Source organism: Tyto alba, unplaced genomic scaffold (genome assembly GCF_018691265.1).
Source record: "Tyto alba isolate M040663 unplaced genomic scaffold, T.alba_DEE_v4.0 Super-Scaffold_16, whole genome shotgun sequence".
NCBI lineage: Eukaryota > Metazoa > Chordata > Aves > Strigiformes > Tytonidae > Tyto > Tyto alba.
The window spans coordinates 7,093,618-7,116,432 of record NW_024881278.1 but is presented as its reverse complement, the minus strand read 5'-3'; the positions used below and the strand labels follow the sequence as shown (position 1 = coordinate 7,116,432).

General features: G+C 39.3%; 1 protein-coding gene across 1 annotated transcript in view; it reads left to right on the top strand.

Moving 5' to 3' along the window:
• The first annotated feature begins 3,815 nt into the window (after positions 1-3,815).
• The window catches only part of CCDC85A (coiled-coil domain containing 85A), a 169,421-nt gene continuing 150,421 nt past the window's right edge, over positions 3,816-22,815 (top strand). Inside the window, exon 1 of the mRNA XM_042789571.1 lies at positions 3,816-3,846. The gene's annotated coding sequence lies outside the window, so the exon portion shown is untranslated. The remainder of the gene's footprint in view (positions 3,847-22,815) is intronic.

Below are 22,815 nucleotides of genomic sequence, written 5' to 3'. Positions count from 1 at the left end.
CCTCTTCTCTTCCTCTTCTCTTCCTCTTCTCTTCCTCTTCTCTTCCTCTTCTCTTCCTCTTCTCTTCCTCTTCTCTTCCTCTTCTCTTCCTCTTCTCTTCCTCTTCTCTTCCTCTTCTCTTCCTCTTCTCTTCCTCTTCTCTTCCTCTTCTCTTCCTCTTCTCTTCCTCTTCTCTTCCTCTTCTCTTCCTCTTCTCTTCCTCTTCTCTTCCTCTTCTCTTCCTCTTCTCTTCCTCTTCTCTTCCTCTTCTCTTCCTCTTCTCTTCCTCTTCTCTTCCTCTTCTCTTCCTCTTCTCTTCCTCTTCTCTTCCTCTTCTCTTCCTCTTCTCTTCCTCTTCTCTTCCTCTTCTCTTCCTCTTCTCTTCCTCTTCTCTTCCTCTTCTCTTCCTCTTCTCTTCCTCTTCTCTTCCTCTTCTCTTCCTCTTCTCTTCCTCTTCTCTTCCTCTTCTCTTCCTCTTCTCTTCCTCTTCTTTTTTTTCTCTTATCTCTCCTCTCCTCTCCTCTCCTCTCCTCTCCTCTCCTCTCCTCTCCTCTCCTCTCCTCTCCTCTCCTCTCCTCTCCTCTCCTCTCCTCTCCTCTCCTCTCCTCTCCTCTCCTCTCCTCTCCTCTCCTCTCCTCTCCTCTCCTCTCCTCTCCTCTCCTCTCCCTCTCCTCTCCTCTCCTCTCCTCTCATATAAAAATACTTAATACATATATAATTATTAATTTTTACTATTAATTATTTCACCCTTTTATTGCCAGCTCCTTTCTGCAGCAAGTATTCCTCACGTTTTGTGTATGTTTGGCCTGTGGAACCATACCATTCACGCATGCATGATGTGCTGGATACATTTTTGTTGCTAGAAAAGGTCAAAATAAATAAACTAATAAATAAAAATGGGGTAGTTCTCCTTGAATTCAAGTGTTTTTAAAAAGGTAGCCAGTAGGGAAAAAATAAGTGGAAGGCCAGTGTTTCTAAGTCTTGGTAGGCTTGAAATATTTACCCAGGAAGGGAAAAATAAGGGCTAAGAAACTACCTTGGTTTCCTTCAGACTGTTCCCTCAGAACCACAGTGCTAGCTGGAGACAGTATGGATCTCCATGTGCAGGAACCTGGGATCTGCATGAAGGGAGGCAGTTGTACGTCACAGTTTAATCTGATCACAGATGCAAACCAACACAGGTGGTGTTGATTCCCCAGAGGGGTTGGAATAAGTTCTGTGTCACTGCATAAACTGCAGTGTTGTGAAACTGGCACTTACCTTTCTGACCTTGCAGACAACATCTGCTTACTCAGGCTTCTTGTCTTACTCCTAAAATTACTCTTGCCACAAGCCATATTTCCTGCCTCTTAGAAGGTGCTCCGTGTCTCTGCATGTACGGCGGTGCCTTTAGACTGTTTTTCTGCTATGCAAATTTCTTTCTCAGTGGAGTGGTTCACTCTGAGGATTTAACCTGTGGACCTGTGCCAGCACTTCTCATCTCCAAATACATGGATTCTGGATTGAGGATTTGAATACAGATTTTGCTTCCTACCAATGTAACATAATGAAACACACCTTTGGTTAAAAAAATGCCTGCAATTTCTGGGATGGAGATGAGTTCCAGATCGCTGTTCTTATTCAGAGTTTGTGGCCAGACTAATCTTCATGTAGAAGAAATGGGTAAAACTCATGAGGAGACAGCCAGGAGGTTGTATTTAAAGTTTTTGAGCTTCAGGTCCTAGTAAGAATAATGAATAAAACAATGTCAGTTGACTGTTATATCATAATTAAGTTCTTAGGCATCCACTTTCCCCTCAGAGAACTGTGGAGGTGATGTTCTTTCTGTCAGAGTGCAGGTAAGATTTGCCAGGTTATCTTTCTGAGCAATTAATACAAGTAAGTTCACTGATAGTTTTGGTATCCTGATGTGCATCTTCCTGCTTCAGTTTATCCAGATTTCTGCTGCAGCTTGGTGAGCACAAATTCATGTGGGATAAGATACGCTCAGAATAGAGATATGAGACCTTCAGCACATCTGTAGATGTACTGGAGGGTCCAGATGCTTTGCTCTGAGCCAATGCTCAGCTGTGAAATTGTGATATTAATAGAAAATGTGTTGGTGAGGGCTGTGTTCTTCAGGTGAGGTCTAAATCAAGGCTCAGATTACATTTTCAGATGCAAGACCCAAACAGCCGCAAAGATTTGTCAAATGAATATTTTATAAGTGGTCTTCTACTTACCCAGATGTCATAGGCTATTAAAATTGGATATGCTTCATTCAGTTCCTCAGTGACTTGGGTATTAATGTTATATGATGTCCTTTGCTGTGTTCCAGTTCAGTGTGGCTTCTGTTTCATCAGTGAAGAGAAGATTCCTCTCTCTCTAGTCTTTTATTTGGTCTTATAGATACATACAGGTAGTATGCATAGTTTTTGTGCATATATTCTAATAATACAAACCAGATCATAAGTAGTTTTGCAGTACTTTGAAATAAGGTGCAATATAAGGGACTATTGTCATTATCACTATCCTTATATTTTAGGTATGTCTTGTAAATCTTTTATGAAGAGAAATACGTTGTTGAGGTAACAACCTTGGGCAAGAACAGTCCTCTTCTCCTTCAATTTTTTCTCCTAATCTGATTCTAACTGCACTGCCCTAATGTGGGCAGGAGTGAGGTGTCCCACTGAACGGCACTTATACCTTTAGATTTCCCTCTAAAGGTAATACTGTGTTTTTGTGAGAGAGCTGTCAAGTTTTTGGTGGGTGGACATTTAGCAAATACGTAAACATTACAATATTGCAGCTATTCATGTTAGAAACTCAGAGATGCTTGTTTAGATGCTGAAGGCAATGCATTAGGAACTGATGGTGACTGATTATTATCCAATCAGTTCCTGATGCAGTATCCGCGACATCAAAAATTCCGTAGCTTTGGTTACATGCTAATTTTTTAATTTGCATTGTCCCCATTTAATGTCTTTTTAAAAAAATTTCAAACTTCAAACGTTGAGGCGTAAAAGGGCAAGTGTACTAGAAACAAAAGAAAACTGCTTATTTGTGCCATTCAGTTTTTTAGGAAATGTATACCTGTCTTTTATCTAAGAATTGCTAAGAATGAATATTACCAAGTATCACTCTAGGTAGCACTGCTAGAGAGCACTATACATCTTATACAAATTTTACTTTATTGGAAACTGTTGTTTGTTGGTTGAATAGTTTACCACGAGTTAGTCAGCAAGTGTTCTGCCTCTCAAAAATGCAGGAAATGATGTAGGCTTGCAGCAGGGCAAGTCTGCAAATTCAGTGTCTGAGTTGTGAAACTAAAGAGAAACCATAGCCTTACGCCGGCCTGTATGGGCTTTCTGTATGCAGCATTTGAGCAATGAGAACTACAGACCTGATACCATCCTATTTCTCACACATTTTCTGGATCTAGAAAGAACACCACATTTGAAAGGAACAATCTGGTTTCAGACCTGAGTCTTGGTAGCTTGATTTCCACTGGATGAGTATGTGCCAGGTATATCTGTCCATTTGCTATAGATCTTACTGTACCGAGAGCAAGTAACACACACACCATATGCAGAATATGGTCATCACATCCCTCAGACATCAAGATTTCTGCTTTCACCCATGTCTGGCTGAAAGTGTGTAGTCAGTTATTTTGGAGACAGTGGGGTTTTGTGTATCTGGTACAGGTCTAGAAAGAAATATTTTGGAATGTGTCTGACTGTAACTAATTTAATCAGGTTGTTCTCCTCCACAGAGGTGCCCTGGCTTTGTCTAACCAGCCACGTTGCCAAGGTGAGCTGGAGGAGGAAAGCTGTGCGTGGCTGGGACAGAGCACTGTTTCAGATGGTATGCACTGATGTGGAGATGCAGGTTAGACCTCCCTCTAACATGCTACACTAGCTCTCAACAGAGGCTGATGCATCAGCGTTGTCCTTGTGTCTCTGATCTGCCAGCTGTTTCATGCTTAGTCACAACATAGATCAGTTCTAAGATGTATTTAATCATTTTTTTTTTAATTTGGATCAGTGGCTCCTGAGTTTCAAGGCTGAAAATTAGGCCCAATTGAACAATATTCAAACATTTGACCAAAACCCGTGCTTAGCCAGAGAATTTTTGTTATTTTTTTTTCTAATACCACCAAATACATGGTTTTTAAGAATCAGCAAAATGAATCTGAAATGAATCTTTAGATTACAATCTGCTCATGTCAGCTGTTAAGAGTGCCAGTCCACAGCCCTGGGTGCAGGTGTGTGACTGGAGCACACACTGATTTTAGAAATTCTACATTTTTTGGAAGCCATACATAAGCTGGTAACATTTATTTTGTTATTGCCTCAGTGTCACAAATGCCATGCAATCTACTAGGTCTCTCTGTTAAAATATTCTGCAATCTGTGTCCCACAGTGATCTAGATATTTTCATTAATTTGAACTTTGGGTGTGGAAGAAAAATGCTTACAGTGAATTGAGGAATTTAAAGAACATTTTCCAGGGAAACACAAACCATGTGAGGTGTCATCTGGTGACTAATGAGAGTGTTAATTAAGTCCATATAAACATTATGGACAAACTACACTATTACATCAGAGGTGCTTTTGTTAACAGTTACTAAGATAGAAATAGCATCATTTAACCCGAGCTGTTTCAGGTAGTGCATTTTCATCTGAGATAGAATTATGTTCTTCTAAAATCCTGCAGGACTAAAAAGAACTTGTGTCATGCCTTTTTTTTTGCTGAGCACCAGCTTCTCTACATCAGAGTGAGCCATCTTTTATCAGGTTCCTTCGATCCTCAGTGTGACATGAATAGTTTTTGGCAGACTACAGATGCTCCCTGGAATCTCACAAGTAAATAAAACTTAGGGAGGTATCTCTAAGGATTGGCCATCTGGAGCTTTCAGCCATAAAACTGTGGTGAAATGAATATAAATATCTTATGTGCACTGCCTATACGTAATATTCCTTTCTTCTGGGTATCTATAGGCTGATCTAAGGCTATCTAATGTTAATGGGAATCTTGTATTGATTTCTGCATCATTGGATTGGGCTGTAAGTAATGAAGTTGCAAGCACTGTAAATGTGAATAACAATATTATAATTATGTCTAAGGAGCTACCATATTTGTTTGGCAGCTTAGGAAAATTATATGTGAGTGGCACTGGGTATCAAGGAGGGTCTCTGCCTTCCATAATACTGAATATATGCTTCAGCATAAAAGGATTTGTTTTTGATTACTTGGTAGCTAGCTAACGTTAATGATCTTTGATACCCAGCCAGAGTCAGTGGTGACTTTATCATAAAGTAATGGGGTTGAATTAGAGACAGAAGATGTTGCTTCAATTTGCTTATTTATAATGTTAGCTCTAATTACGTTTTAAAGGTAAAGTAATAGCTAAATGAGAACTACATAAAGGTTGATAGTACATCTCATTTTCCAAACATTGCATTAATGCTAGGTACCATAAATATGGACGTAGATATGATAACCATGTTTCTTGAAATGGTAGGTAATTGTTTGTTCCTCTTCAGCATGTGAACTTCAACTTTAAAAAAGTTACAAAAATCCTGACTGGTTTGAGTTGGGACATTACCAAGGTCACAAATGTGGGAAAAATTGATTGCAATTGTTTTGCGTAATGGAAAACTCGGCATAGATGGTGATTATGGTGGAACACTAATCTTTGAATTTGTGACAAGACAGGGATGGAGTGAAAAGTCTGTGCACAGAACTTTGTTTATCTTAAAAAACTCAGACATGAAGGATTAAACACAAAAAAGCTATCATCTGCCCTACAGTTAGGTCCTAGACCAATGTTTTCGGAATGTATTTTTACAAGTAACATTTTCAGTGGGGTTGAAATGAGATGTGGTTTCAGAAAAATTAGTTAACCCAGTTAACACAGAGATTGTTCTGCTGCTGCTGGATGCTGCAACAGTGACGCTTGGAAGGGTAGGAGTTACCAAGGCAAGGTCTGGAGTTCAGTGTTCTTCATGGTTTGAATAAACCAGGAGGTTAACCTTGTGTGCATGGTGTGTTTGGATTTTGTTTACTGCAATGGTATCTCTTGGTTCTGTAATTTAGGTGCCATGCAGGTCTGCTAAACCATTAGAGCAAAGAAATTGCTGTGTTTAGCATAATCCCAGATACCACTGTGAGAGAGTTATTAACTGCTCACAGTTGCCAGCTGAGATTAAGCCAATTCACAGCCATCCAGGTTAGGCCTGCAAGTGGATTCATGTCAGCTAAATTTCTTCCCTGAATGTCCTACACAGGAAAAAATGGCATAATTCCACAGACAACACCTGGTACTGTGAAGATCTGTCATTAAAACGTTTAGGGTCTCTGTGCATCTTCTCTGAGAGTATTATTAAGCAACTTCATTTGTTGAACTGAGACCTAGTTTATTTGGTGATCTTTGGCATGCCCCAATCTGCGTGTAAACTGATAAAGCAGACTTGTTCTTTCTGGTTCAGCCTCTGCTTATTTGGCTTCTCTTGTATAACAAGGAATATAATAAAATAGAAATTCAAAGGAACTCTCTAACTTTTGCATGAAAAATATCTATGTAGAGCATCTAAGACTAATGTGCATGTTTTTTCAGCTCCTTACACTTACCTCCTTTTATGCTCCTGTAACTCTGCTGATCAGTGCTTTCAAACAAGAGTAGCACATCTGAGCAGAGAACTATAACCAAATCCTGCTTTTGTGTTTGGTCATTATGGAGCTCTGTCAGTAAATATATATATAGAAATAAAATGCCAGAACCGCACATGGGAACGGACAAGAGTCAGAGAAGTTGGATATACTGGAGACATTTGATGAAATTAGAAGAAGAAAGGTAGACATTGAGAGATTGTTCTGAAAAAAAGCTGTACAAGAGTTTTCTGAAGGATGAAGTAAAATATAAGTTTGTTTCCTAGGGCTGATTACCTTCAGAACATGATAAGCAAGACCATTCGCTTTATGTTTCGTCATGATTTGCTGCAATAGCAGAGTACTGTAGCAAGGAGAGCCAACTGCTTTTTTCCCCTCAGGCTCTATAGGCAATATTCTGCTCATAGTATCTTAAAGAAAGCTAGTGTCACCCTGCCCCCAGCACATCGCTGGGGGCCGCGTTGCACGCAGGAGGCCTGCAGAGTGGGTATAAGCAGCAGCAGCAGCAGTGCTGACACCGTGTCTGCACACCCTGCCCGCTCCGTGGGGTTCTCTGGGGCCGCTCCTCTGGGGTGCGATGGAGAGGCGGGAAGCCTCTGGCTGATGGAGGGGCAGACTGCCGGGCCACCGGCAGTTCCTGCTGAAATCTTTAGCCGGCGTGAGCCCTCCGGCAAGCGACAGGGTGTGTGTTTGGACTAGGTGTTTTTGCAAGGCTGGGCTGCTTTCCTTACCTGTGTACTAAAAAAGTGAGGCCCACAGAATACAGCCTGTACCATCACCGGTGTAAAGCTGTTGATTTTTCTCTGGGAAAAGTCCTGTGCATAGTGCAGCCTTGGAGCATACTGGCAGGGGAGCGACTCAGAAAATCCTCAGACAAACCGGCCTTCTACTGGAACAAACCAGAGGCAGGCTTGGCAGGTGGTCTCATTATGTTTGCTCAGCCAGTTCAACAGTATTTGCTGGGCAAAAGAAGGCATCAGGTGATACAGAAAGTCCCAAACAAAGCTCCAGATGAATACAGACATGACCAGACTTTCTCATCTGTTGAATATCTGTGAAAGTGGAGGAAAACTTCTGGCTAAAGGAGAAGGCGCAGGAGCTAGAAGGCATATCTACTCTGCCGATTCTTGCATGGCAGGCTACTAAACACAACACTACTGAGAATTTGGATTTCTTTGTGTTTCTGTTGTAGTACTTAAACTGTTTTCCATTGGTGTCAAAAGAGTTAAAACCATGTGGGGTCAATTCTTGCAACTCCTCTTCTTGCTTGGTCATTTTTGGCCTGCACCTTTTTCTTGCTGCCATCTCTGTATGCAGTGCTAGTTATCATGCAGATACAATTTTGACATGGCACTGAAAGCATAGCCAAATGGCGGTGGATGGAGGATGGCTGTTAGATTGCCATTTCTTTATCTGAACTGTTTAGGCATCCAAATGTATGTTTGTAGAACTTCTGTGGAAGGAAAGGCCCCAAAGGAGCAGGAGACCATTTCTAGATAGGAATTTAGGCAAGCATTACTACAACATGTGTAGATAGATGTAGGTTAATATTACAAACAGAAGGTACCTGCATAGGTTGGATGTCTTTTTAAAGATAAACATCAATTTTCTGTTTTCTGCCTCCTAACTTCTCAATGAGTGAGAACGTGTTCCAAGTTTTTGAAATGTTTGGAGTATCTTTCACTTTTCTATGATGCATAAAAACCTTATGGTAAAAGAATGTTAATCTTGCTCTAACGCATGTGATCCTGTAGTTTAAAATCTATCTCATACCGAAAAGGCACAGAGGAGACGGAGTAATCACACACAGGCAACCTTAATTCTGGCACTTTCTAATTTTTCATTGCTTGTCTCTTCAACCTTGATGATCTTTTGACATAGCTTTTTCTTTTCTTTTTTTTTTTTTTTTAACATGGATGTAATAAGATTATGAAATGAGTGTCAGACTGATTAAAAGAGTTTAGAACTTTCAGCTCAAAGATTAATTTGCAGAGAAAATGTCTCATGAAAAGTTCAGACATAATGAATGCTTTGCTTACGTTCAGAGTTGGATAAATAGTAGGTGGTGCTCCAGTTCTACTTGTTGCTGAAAGTAAAGAATCAGACTTTTTTTTTTTTTTTTTTAAAAAAAAAGACAATAAATAATAGATAGTTAGTATTTGAAACCTGGGCAGCTATACAGGAACAGAGATCTCTAGTAGCTGTCATCACAATGTTGACTTGGTGCAGCTGCAGAAGATTTGTGTTTCCAGTTTGCATGTTACCTTTACTGGTGGCAAATGTTTAAGAATGTTCTTCCTTTTTTTGGTAAAAAGGGATGTTTTAGTATGTGCTATTTAATTTTCCACTATTGGTATGATGGGTTCAAACTAGCTGGGTGACAGATTTTTATGTAATGCTTAAAAATATTTGCTAATAAACAGGTAGATGGAAATAGGTCATTAGACTAGGAGGAGAAGGCTTCTGGAGGAATCCCTCAGAAGACAATACAAAAACTTGTGTTGATTTCACTGGGGCCCAGATTTCATCCAGAAAATAATAGGTGCATGTTACTGGCATTGGCATAATTACTCCAGTTTTATGATAAGCTCTTGAACCTTGCAGAAAAATTTGCTTTTCTCTTTCATGCGTGATATTGTAGTTAATACAATGGCAGCATTCTGAAGACAGAGGTGTGAAAGCATAGGTAATTCTGGCAGTATGACAAGAAGTATTTAGAATGATGTCAGCTACTTAGAAGATGAACTGAAAGAGCCTCTTAATCAGAACAGTAACAAAAAAAAAAAAAAATCAAGGGATTAAAATTTTAGATTAGCCTAGAGTGGTTCTAGCATTGATTTGAGTCAGTTCTTGGAATGAAGCTTTGATTTCTTTCTCAGGGCTGGATTTGCCAGCGTAGCTTCTCTTTGATGCATTTCTTTATGAATCGAAATGGATGGACAGGTTGCATATTATTCATCAACAGCCTTTTTGGAATTGTATGGCACCATATTGATATCTCTGAAGGACTTGGGTTGACTGCATATTTGAAGATGGATTTAAAATATTAGAGTGGAACAGTCAGATAAATTTTTTAAGAATCATATAAGGTAACTGATGTTTTTATTGCACCGCACATTTTATGGCTTATTAAAACAGTCTCTGTGAAGACACAGTAGGCAAGAACAAGTTGGCTTTAATAAAAGTAAAGATAATTTATAAGGGTCTGATTGGGGAAAATGTGTTGGTTCCAAATGCTATTCTGCCTCCAGTCCCAGAATTAATATTTAAGGCTTGTGTTGAAACAATCATGCTATTGAAATGAATGGGGCTTTGCCATTGTTTTGAGTTATTCTAGGATATCACCGCAATTTTTATTTGCAGATGCTGACATGCCAGTTGTACCTGCATGCACAATTATCAGCCATAATCATGGTAGTTGCACATGCTTGCCCTCATCATTTGTCAATTAACACTTGTTTGAGAAGAATAGTTTAAACTCATACCTTTATTTCAGTCTTTATGTAAATTCCAATCTGGAAAAAAGGTGGTAGCTCTGCTGGAAGATTGGTGGCTTGCTGGGAAGTGCTGGGAACTGGAAAGTCACATAGCAAGACTGTTGTGCAGACTAAGTATAGCTCTCTTGTGAATAGGGAGAACAGAGGAGATGTAAAATGAGGAAGTAATAAAAAAAGTGTGGGAATCATGCTGGAATTAAAAAACATCCATCTGATCCTTTTTGGTAAGGGGTGGAGCACAGCTGCTGGATTTCGTGGAGTTTTGCAATGAGAGCTTGAACCATGCCTTTTCCCTGCCTCAGTGTCGTGCTCTTGTCCGTTCTGTCTAAGTAGTATCTGCTTTATGTCCCCTCTTCCTGGAACAGCACCTCTGCACTTGAAAACACCAGTGTCTTCTCTGCTTCTCCCTTCCTCTGGAGCTAGTAGCAAAGCAGCAAGGTCAGAGGAAGAGGCAGTTTGGCTTCCCCTATGCCCACAGTAGCGCTGAGGTGAAACCTAAGTGACGTCTTCAGGGCCCAGGTATATATTTGACTTCTCAGCAGGATTTCAAGTGGATATGATGGCTCTTTGAAGTGACAAGTGTTGTCTAAGAGTCCTCTAGCATAGCATAAAACTGAGAAGGTCAAAGTCTTTATCTAACTTGCAACCCAGATAAAGATTGTGATCCTGCTTGCCTCTGTCTTCTTGCATGAACAGCTCAGCATCACCACTGATGTCCTTTCATGCCAAACTGTCCTCCTCTCCAGCTTTTCTATAAGTTTTGTTCAGGTGGAGTGAATTTTCCAGAGGTCTGTCTTCTGGAGTATGTAGGCACAGACTCTGGTACACAGTCAGTGGGAGGAGAACAGGGCCCATTTGGTTCAATGTTATGTTAACTGAAGCACTGAGAGGATATGTGTGCAGTCATCTTCTCATGAGCTTTATTTGCATCATCTGTATTATCCTGTTAAAACTCCACAACCTTACTGTTGCTGTACTGTGTAGTTCAGTGTCATCACCTTTCTGAGAACGGTGATGAAAATAAGGCCATGTGTAGGTATGGCATAGGATTATTTCTGTGCATACATAAGCTTTTAGGAATGCATTTCTGAACAGGATCAACACCTTGATATTTCAAGAAATTTCAAGAGTTGCTGCCTTCCTGAGCCCTAATAAATATTTGTCCATCTATGAGTCTGTTGAATATCATTCAAGTAAGATGAGCCAAAACTTCTCAAATATCAAATAGTTCTAGGTCCATTTTAATTGAGTAAAAAAAAGTTACTTTTTTCTCCACCGATGAAGGCCTGCCTTGCTAGGTATTCCGTTATATGAAAAAAAGATTTTTTTTTTCAAAGTTATTGCTGCTGCTGTGTTGAAAGGTTGGTTTTAGAACACTTATCAACCAAACAGCTCTTCCAAGCATCATCATTTTAAAAAAGAGGAACTCATCCAGTGCTGTATGAACTAATCACCCATGAAACCCCATTTGTGATTCAGGTTCAGGTAGCAGTGGGTGTAGCCTATTAATGGAATATCAAGCCCTCATATTTGAAATATAACCTATAATAACTTTGTCCTTTAGTATACAGATGTTAACAGTAGTTTTCCAGTGTCAAGTGGGTTAATTTATGTAGTTTTTACTCTTTTGTTTTCAATTTTTGGCTCATGAAAATTATTTAGAAAAAAGTTTGCAGTCAGCTCCATGCAATTTAGGCAATTTGGATTGAATTCAGCTCAACTCAGCAGAGGTGCAGAAGTTGAAGAACTGTATACTTTATAATTACTGTGTACGAAGATGCCAGATTGTAGAATCTCTACAGGTAATTGTGAGATTGCTATAAAGACATCACATTTGCCTGCAGAGATTTCCCAGTCTGCGACTTTTATCCAGGTTGAAGTGGAGAGAGAAATATTTTCTTTCTACTAGTCCGTGTAATATTTTAAACTGGATTTCGAGTAAGATGTTGATGAAGGTTCTGTTGTTGAAAGACAAGATGTAACTCCTTAGAAATTTTCCTAGAAGACTAGATAACTATACCGACAACAATTACAATTTTGTTTGGTTCCGACACTTTACATTCAGTCTGTGTGGATCCCCGTCTTCCAAAGGTTGCATTTCGAATGTCTCACAATCACCTGAGATTTGATCTGGCTAAAACTGAGAACACTACCTTTCCTCAAAATTTCTGTGAATTAGTACTTCTTGTCCCTGTCTCTGCTACTTTTTCTTCTGGTCTTGTCTAGAGCAACTATAATTTTCCCCTTTCCTTCTCAATATACATTCTAATTGTAGTCAAATAGCAGTGAATATTTTCTGTCAACTTTTCTCTCTTTCTTGTTTCTATCTAGTTGTTGCTGTTGGGAAAGAAAGGAGATAAAAGGTTTTTAGTCTCCAGTCATCATCACCCCCACTTTGATTGCTGCAGCAACATGGAGGTTCTTTGGTACTAACCTTTTCTCCTCTTCAGTTGATGTAATTTTTGCCTGTTTTATGACTCTCCCACTTGTTATGTCTTGTTGTGCATTTTTACATCTAAATTGGGCATTCTTTGAGGCACCGATTATGAATAGGTTTGTACTGTGTGGGTGTTTAAAAAAATGAAAAAAACACAAGTAAATGAGAGGAGATTAATCGTGGACTGTATAGTTTCTAACACTTAGACTAATTCCAAACAGTAAGCACAAGAAATAAAAATGAAAAAAACCGCTACTTTAACCTACTTTAAGACTCTCTTTGTGAGCCGCAAAGGACGCTATAAACCCCTCAGATTAATGTACTCAGTTCTGGTGTGGAGCTTTCATATTAAGAGATTTGTTTTTGCCAATGCTAAGTGATCCAAAGAATTTGAAGGATGAGGAATAGATCTTTCTTGTCTTTTGCTGTGAAAAATCTTTAATGTGGTTTAGAAGGAGACTAAAGACCACTATTTATTTCCCTTTGTCTTTTGGAAGTGAAAGGATGTTTTGTATGAAATTCTTGAAAAATCCATGCAAAAAAGTCTCCATAAGATGTGACTCACAGTGACTGCTTTTACAGTGTAAACAAATGAAAAACAGCTTGTGTCCTTGCTAAGCAGATTATCAGGAGAGGTTGAAATGGTTCTTTCTAGAGAACAACTCATTCTCGTAATTTTTTTGTAATGCTAGTGGAGCACTAGGAAAGTGGAAATGAACACACAGAGCCACATTTTCCCGTCACCACACCCTTCAGTATCAGAGAAATCAGCTTGTATTTTGTAGAAAGAAATTGAGGTTATGGAACATCTCAGTTTTGCTGCGCGTTTTGCACGTTTATTCTTTGCATTCAGCCTGGGAGTTAGCTCGTCCCAGCGGTTCCGTCCCTGTAGGTGCGCTGCCCCTCCTGACAGCTGCTGGGGGGGCTTTGCACAATTAATGGAGCTGCATCCTACCTGCTCGGTGGTTCCTTTCAGCATGGCATCATCTCACTGCAACTTTTAATGTAGCCAGTAATAATTTTTGTAGAATAAGCAAATGAATACATCTATAAGAGGGAAAAACTCTCCTAAATACCAGAATGAACCCTTCCTTCTGTTGCTGTTACTGAGAACTCTGCATTGACTGTCTGGGATTCGGGATTTGACTCTCCCTGTTTAAAACAAACAATCAGACAAAACCCAACTGACAAAACCTGCGAAACACCCCTGTAAAATTATTCAGTCTGTTCTACTATCTAACAAGTATAGTCAGCCAAATTCCATTTTAATGGGAAATGAAAATTTGGACTGAAAAGTATGATGCTGTGTTTCAAGACAATGCAATTAACTATTTTGCATCTGAAAAAAGCTATAATGAGCTGGGAGACAATCTGTTGCTGCATCCCTTTGTATCCCTTTGATGTAAGAAAAAAAAAAATGGCTTTGTATGCTGATTCACTTGTAAGCACAAAGAATAACTTCATCCTCACGCTCTGAAACTTTCTGATGTTATCAATAATTAATAGTGCTAGTATTTGCCACGTAGTGACTTGAGGTTATTGCATTAGAAAAATCATCATCCTAAAAGTGTGAAAGACAATAGATTGTGTGCATTTAAAGATGAGTCACTGTTGAAGGGTTGTTTTAAGTATGTTTACTATTATTTTATTTTGATTTATGTTGTAAAATGCCTGATCTTCTGTCATTTTACTCAGATGTACCTCTGTCAGTGAAGAAAATACTAACTTTCATAGGGCTTAGCTGGTGCACTGACTGTTATTTCCCGATGATCTACAACAATGGTTATTCGGTAACAGCTGGGCCGTGTCTTCTTTAGACAAAGCCACTGTGGGGCTGAAACCTCCCATTGCTGAAGCATAACTGTTTCCCTGGTAACGGTTAACTAGCACGTGTTTTATTGTTTCAAACTGCTTTCCTAGGGTATTTGCAGGTGGTAGAAGATGCTTTCTTAAAGAGGGGTCATAACCTCATGAACTTTCAGATGTCACAACAAATTGGGGGACAAAAACATTTTTTTTTTCTTTCAAATGGATTAAATAAATCTTATTATATAGCCTTTACGAGACAGATGTAGCTCACAGTTTGATTTTTAGCATTATATCCAGATGCTGATACAACCATTTCTGCTGTCAAAATTTTGTTTTTAGAATGTGAATTAAGACCATATTCCAATAAAAAGTTCTCAAATAAACACAGTGTGAACATGCAGGCATTAAGATTACTGGGACTTTCTTTTGTCTTGGGTTTATTTTAGCTGTGGTTTGTTTGCCTGTATGTATTTCTTTTGAATTTGATATTTCAGTGATTTATCTTAAAAATGCACTTGGATTTACCAGAATTCTTAGGTTGGTCTGATGAATCTCAGGACAAATACAGAACTATTTGTGAACACGTAAAGGATGGTGACAAAGAAAAAATAACTTGCTTGGTATTTTAAGTTGGAAAGTACAGAAGTATACTTATTCACAAATACATGCAGAGTATGCGTTTGTATGCGTATCAGTAAGTAGGGAAGCAGAATTTTGTAAGTAGGAATTACATCCTCATTTTTTCCTATACCAAAATTAAAAGTGCCTTTAAAATGTACTTACTGCATTCATCAAAAAAAATGTTCTGTGGTACACAGGAATGTTTCATGTTATGGAGTTGTTTGTTAAGAGGACACAGTCCCAGAACAAAAGAATGGCAAGTAACATGTGATACAGAATAAAAATGTAATTAGATTTAAGTAAATTCAGCAAAATCCATTCATAATCTAGTGGGATGAAGAGAGAGCTCCCTCTCCTGTCTGTTTGATAAAATTTATAGAAGCTATTTGCATGTTTACTTTGATTGAGGTATAAATAAAAATAATGTTTAAATGACATGCTGTGAAGCTTGTAATAAAAGGCTTGTATTCATCTCTTTGAAAAGAGGGAGCGGTGCTTAAATCTGACTCTATCCTTTTTTTGAGGCATTCTGAAATTATGGTTGCGTTGGCAGTGTGAAGTCTGTTTTGAAAAAGGTACTGTGTAATAGCAGACAACCTGTTTTGTACAGTGTGCTCTAAATAGGCACGAAACAAAGCTTCCCAAGATTGTATGAGAAACTGTTGTGATTTTAATGACATTAACTCTCAACCCAGTGGTTAGGTTCAAGCCCTAGGGATCGTGGTTAATAATTAATTTTTTGTTTTATTTTTTGGTATCTGGAGAACAAGGAAAGTATTCAGGGCCTTCATTCGTGGAATTTATTTAACGTCACATTTTATCAGCACAGTTTTGTCAAAGGTACAGAGGTGGTAGGTGTTCCTAGGCCAGCCCATCTGCTCCCTTTGTTACAAAGCACATACTTGTAGCTTGGATACCCTGGGCTGTGTGCTTTAGCTGCACCCCAGGCAGATGTGGCGAGAGTGAGGGCAAAGTTTCTACTGCTAGCAGCTGAGCAATTCCCAAAGATTTACAAGAGATACATTTCAGTGAAGAACTAGAGGCTGCTGGTGACTGAATCATGTCATTAGAAGAAAGCAAACACGTCATATTAATATCTGGCTGAAAGCAGTACATCATTTACTGAAATACGAGCATGAATATGACTGTGCATTTTCTAAGACTGACAGTGTTTGCGGCTCTTTGTTAAAACACTGATTTTTCAGTGTGTAGAGGATTTTTTCAGAGAAATTTGGGCATTCATGCATAAAGTAGCCAATGTGACTTGGTTGCTAGCTCTTGTTTTGTTGAAGACTTAATGCAGGTTCCCTCCTGTATCTGTCCATGCAAGTATCTTTGCTTGTCTTCTCTCTGTTCCACATCACATCTTTGCTATAGGTACCAGTTTTTATATAGGTTGGTCAGTCTTTTTGGTGGACATCTTACAACAACAAGAATCACTCATCACTAACTTGTGTATACATCCACGAGATTAAACTCAAAGGTCAATCTGGTAAGTAACCACAGGACTGGACAACGTGCCCCTGCCCTGAGCCCTTGCTCTCTGGCAAAGTCCCGCTCTGGGACCTGCCTTGGAACAGGGGAAAGGGCAGGAAAATGGTTCCTGGGCCAGGGCTCCTTGTGCTATGTAGAGCACAGAGCAACTCAACACAGCCTAAGGGATTTTCAGTCAGCTCCTAGAGGAGACTGCAGGGAGCTGCTGGGAGTCCCATTCCTGGCTGTACTGGACCCAAGTGACAGAAGGAAAATTGCCTGTTCCCTGAGATGGCTTGTGCAGGTCCTTGGGTTTGTGCTGAATAAGGGGATGGGAATCACAGCTTCTGCAAGGATACATCATGTGTACCCTGAAGTGATGGGTGAGAACACTGCCTATTTTTTACATGTGTTTCAGAAATATATTGCTTAATGACTTCTTTCACTTGGGCTCATGACTGAACTGCGTGAAAACTAAATCAGACTGGTTTTTTGGACAGATACATTTCCTGTCATGATCTCTACATAATATGTTAGCAGACATTTGAATTGGAGAATGGAAACTGATCTGAAATCATATAAGGTAGGAAGAAAAGCAACAGGTACACTCAGGCTATTCCTCCTTCCTTTTTTTTTTTGTGGGGGGGAGCCTTAAATGAAGTAGCCATATTTGAGGCCAGAATTTTTGCTTTACAGTGAAGATTGAAAGGCAAAAGAAAAAATTATTGTCCTTGTTCATTGCCTTACTCAAAGCAAGTTTTTAATATGCAAACCAGGTAAAAACGTCCTGAAACACAGACCGCCTTATTCAAAATGCCCTGAGCTATATTATTCAGGAGTATCACACTGGCTATGACTTTGCTGTAAGATCAATGTGATATCAATTAATAAGTAATTATGAGGAGAGAATTTTTGACCACACACTTGTTCTGCTGCAGGTTATCTGGCAGCGGAGTAAACAAAACTAATAATGTACATGTAGTCACACTATCCTGTGTGCCTGTGTCTCAGTTTCACTGTAAAACATAATTGATTCCTCCCCCTTCCTCATTTAGTACCAGACTAGTTTAAAGTCTTTTATAAAACAGCTTTGATTCCAGGCGTAGCAATGAATCCACATTGAATTAATTACATTCTGTAAACTTCAAAACTCAGTTAAATTGTTTCATTTTTCATAGTTCTGAATAAAAAGCGACCGAGGCAATGACAGAGGCTTGAGTGTTGGCAATAAAAAAGGTTGTATTTTGCTGTATAATTACTATCTCATTAATTCTAACTGTTGAAGAGCAGCTGCTAACTGCTGGTACCAGTTTACTTTATGACTAAAACAATGGTTTTGTTTAACAAATGAATTGGCATTATTTTCAGGAGAAAAGCATTAAGAATATTTACAGTGCTATAGCAATGATTAATAACAGTGTCTGTCACATATTCACCATAATGCTACATTTACCAGCAAGCTTCCCCCACCCCCGAATTTAAAAGTCCAGACTTACCAGTAAACATGGGTACCAGCTGTTAACCTTTTATTGGTATTTCTCCAGACTTCAGTATTGCTTTCAGGTCTGCTCACTAACATTTGTAGTCACTTTAGATACTTCAGTTCTGGAATAGGTGCTGACTGATGTGAGCTTGGAAATGACTTAAAAAGAAAAGCCTGGTAAGTGCTGCATAATGCTCAGACCTTTCTGCTTTGCTCACAGTTTACCACAGTTACTTTGCTAAAGCAATAGACTGGGGCAGTAATTTAGGAAAAGATTAATTTTTCACTGACTGCAAAAGAAGGCGAATGGAGAGGAAGAGTTCTCTCCTTGCTCTCAGATCCCTTCTGAGGTCCCCAAACCGCAGTGCTGACACTAGCACAGGGGCACAACTTCCTACAGTCAGGCCTACTGTGCCGCCGGCTGCTCCCGGGATGTCAGCTTCCAAGTTGTTTCTTAAATAGAAAAGCATGCATCTGCTCCTCAGAAGTTTCGGAAGCACCAGAAAGATAGCAGAGAATTACGAGTAAAATACAAGTTTTCTATAGGAAACAGCCTGGCAGTCCACACTTTGTTATTCACTTGATAAGCAGAGTCTTTTTGACAGTCCTAACCTTCTAAACTATAGGTCCTGCTGAGCCCAGCATGAGTCAATCGCTGGGTACCATCTGTCAGAGCTTTACTGGTTTGTTTTTTTTTTTTTTTTTCTCTCTCCTCTTTTACTACAATCTGCTAAGAGGGGTGCGGAATGGAAGTTGCTTTTCTACACTTAAATGAGAAAGTAGGGAAATTCAATAAGAAGCATTAAAGAAATCCTGCTGTTCCCCAAAACTCTCAGTAAGCGCTGGGCAAGAGAACAGATTATTCTGTGTTCCTAACAATTTTAAAAACAAGTATATAATACGCTTCAGGAAGTGGGGAAACAAATCAGAAACCCAAAACTGAAAGCATGATTTTGAAAAACTAAGTTATATGAACCATGGTATTAGCAAGAGTTTTGAAGTGACGCACAGTTCAGAGGTTTCAGCTGTTTTTCTAAAGAAACACTCTTGCAGGATATTCCAAATTTCCCATTGATGGACATTTAATAAGAGGAGCTGGCAGAGAAGAAATGGCCCCCTGCTGCACTGTAAAAGAATTACCAAGGGGCATTTTTATGTCTCATTAGTTTATATTCAGCCCTAAATTGGCACCTGTTCCAAACTTTGTCAAAGTTTGCTGGAACTTTAGAGACACAGACAAGTATTTCTCTTTAACATGTTACTAACAATTCATCAAAACAGAGGCGTTTGTGGGTTATTACAGATGTACATGCACACATGAAAATAAGAATATAACAAAAGAAGTGTCCTGATTTTCCAGTGCTGAGGGCCAGGTGAGAAGATGTATCTGCAGTTACCTGTGTGGCTCTGCAAGTGTGGTTGCCACGTCTGCATGGTGCAGCCAGGTATCCACACATCCTACCTGCATCAATTGCTATTTTAGAGTCACATTCCTACGAACCACAGTGGTTGCTAATACTTAGGAGAAAGGAGTGAAAAATTGTTTCATGTCATTGATTTTTGAGCATGTTGTCCAACAACCTGTGTCTTTTCAGGTAGCTGTGGGACGGGGGTCATTTTGTATAAGACACTGCAGTGCCAGCTATATTAGCTCCATACCAGTGGCACAGCCCTGCATGTCATAGCCATCCCTAATGGGGACATTTAGTGGCTTTCTTGTCTTTTCTCACACTACTTCATAACCCGAAGGAGATGTTTTGCCTCTGAAAAGCTGGCTCTGAGACTCCTGATGGACATTTGTGTTGGCAGTGCTCAGCTTTCACATGAAATGTAATCAACCATAGAAAGTGGGTATATAATTGTGCATGAATTTTTGTTCAGTGTCTGAATTTTAGAAAGCAGAAACTTAAATATCTTAAACAACATGCCTAAGTCTTCTTTTACTATATTATGTTGTTCTACCTCTACTGACTGGCATCTCATTATTTCAATTTCTAATTATTTATCAGAGGAGATATGTGGCTAATTGTGAGCATAGACTCAAAAAGTTCTAATGCAATTTTATTGTCCCCTTATGGTTTCTTTAGTCACAGCAATTCTATATTGCCATTTTAAAAGGTCAGCAGTGTGATTTTAATGAGTGTTTGATTCTGGTCTCATTGCAATTTTATACTTGTGCAGTTACACTGGCAAGTGCTCGGGCTGGAGACACAGGTGGGGCAGTGATCAGCAAAATTCAGAACTCGGATGTTCACTTTGTCTCTTCTTGTGATAAGGGTCGTTAGAACATACCCTTGAGGGAGAGCAGGTAGTCTACAAAAGACTGTTGTGGCGTGTATCAGAAGCAGTTTACATAAAGAAGTGACTTTAGGGGCTTATGTGTGGGCTTTTGTACCTGTAGATGTTGCTGTCTTTGGATGCCAACTATTACATATGATTCAAACAAAAGCACGTGGTAATGTCACGACTTGCCTAATATTAGGAGGCTATTGCAGTTGTATGTGAAGTATGTATTTTTACAGATTCCTTGCCACAATTCTTATCATCCTCCTTGCATTTTTTTGTTTCGGTAGTACTCAAGGACAGACAAACCAGAGGTGAATCCCTTTGTCCCTGGTGATGGGTGAGCAGTGATCAGTAGAAAGCCCCTTCCCTGAGGGGCTTCAGTCTAAGCAGGCAGGGCACACAGAAAGCAGAAGAGGAAAGGAAGGAGAGAGTGAACAATGTGTTCCCAAAAATGCCCAGTCAGAGCTGATGTTTTTAGCTATATCTGTTGTTGTTATCTTGCCATTCATCTGTATTTTTCCTAAGTGATGCAGTGTAAAGTGTGTGACAGTGCTGAGTTAGCAGAGTGATACTATAAGAGAGTATGATTCTATGGCTTTGCATTCTCTTCAATCTCTTGCTGAGCAACATTTACATTTATGTATTTCCTTTTGCTGTGAACATCTTTGATTAAATGTACTGTATGCTGGATTGTATGTCTAATCACAGAAGCGCTTCAGGCCATGTCTCTTCCAGAAAGAGCCTTACTAGTTGTTTAACTGTGAGCGAGTATAACATCTGACAAGATCTGCTTTTAAAGATGTATTGTGAGGGAGAAAGGAAACATCTCCAGGTAGAGAGCTTTTTCAGAGATGGTGAGCAAAAGAAATAGCTTTTTTTTCTCCCTCCTCCCCATGCACCGCAGCTGCAATAAGCCGGAGCACCTGTCCTTTGCATACTCCTGCTGGTTTGTGCTGTTTGTATCTGCTGCCAGTGGGGTCCCAGGAGAGACGCAGGAGCTTTTTAATGGAACCAGAAAAGCTGGGAGTGCATAAGATGTGCACTTTCACAGCAGTTGTCGCTCTCTTCTTAAAAAGACTACAGTTATGAGGTCAAATCACATTCTTTTGATGTAATTAATAAAACTGCATGAGAATTAGTTACACTTCAGCATGCCAGACTCCATTTGTGAGAAAGGAGAGCTTTTATAGTTAAGCTGCTATACTTTGAGTATCACATTATTCAATTTGTAAAAATTTGTGTTAGCATTTTGAAGCATTTAAACCAGTGTAGCAGTCACTCTGGAATATCTAGTATTTTGTGGCTATTTAGTAGGTGGCATTTACTTTAGTAAGCTAACATTTATATTCCATCAGGATTACTAGAAGGTGTGTATGAAATGCTTCTTGTTTTCCTCTCTTAACAGACCAAAGAGACTTTAAAATAGTTATTTAAAACAGTGTCTTGCGTTGGTAAAACGGGTGGTATGCAATACAGATTATTTTTATTCCATGTTGTATCTCAGGTGAATCAAATAGTATTGTGTCTAACATTATGTCTGAACTAACTAAAAACTAGTAAATAGATGTGATTTTAAAAACAGCTTATTCTGTCCTTTGTGACATGAGAAGACTTCTATACTGCTGTTGCTCCATGTGTCTTACAAACTTATTGGCTCAAATGATTGCTTTGACACAGTCACTTTTGGTTTAATATAGAGTGAGTCAGCCTACAGATATAAGGTTAAAGCACATAATTTCTCATGAAAGTCTAGACTATTTAAAAACTATAATTCTCTAGGAAAACAAAGCAAACAACTGCATCAAAATGCAGCGGTAGAAGCACCCCATTTATATGTGTTCAGTGTCATAAAATGTAATCAAGTGATCAGAATTAGAAGGGAGAGAGATGAAGTAGAACCCTTAAAACCAGCTAAACAGATCTATATTGTAACTAGGGGTATGAAATTAGCCCTATAGACTATCACCATAATGGACTCTTTCTTCAGCAGTGGCCTGTTCTTAAATTGCCTTGCCATTCAAGGCAACCTACAGAAACCTTTCTTTCTTTGTAGACCTTACAGTGTATGATCTTCATGCTGACCAGAAATCCATGAACCATAACATGGGTGTCTTTACAATAACAGCAACACGAGGGGCAACGGTAGTTTTGGACTTTACAGTCTCTCCTCTACCCTGGGGTGCAAAAGACACTGAAGCATGCCTGTAATTTTGCAGTGGAGAGGAGTGTTACTGGGAAGCTCTCCTATCCTGCTAACCCCTAGGTTGTCAGTGTTGAATCCTCTTTTCTCCTAGGGGTTGTAGATTGAGGAAGGTCCACACAACAGTCACTGTATGTGTCATGTTTCCTTGAAGGACAGTGTAGTTTGCAGCACAGATTCCAGTAGGTGCCAGCGTACTGTTTTGCATCAGTCATTTTTATCTCCCTACATAAAAAAGTGTGGTGAAGGAGATGATGGCAATGAATAAATTGTGGATCAGGGCAGTTCCCTGGTACCTGATCTGTAGAAGAAAGCACCAGGATTTCTGCTGAAATGCTTATAAAATCCTGAGAAGCTGATGAGGGGTAGGGTGCCATTTC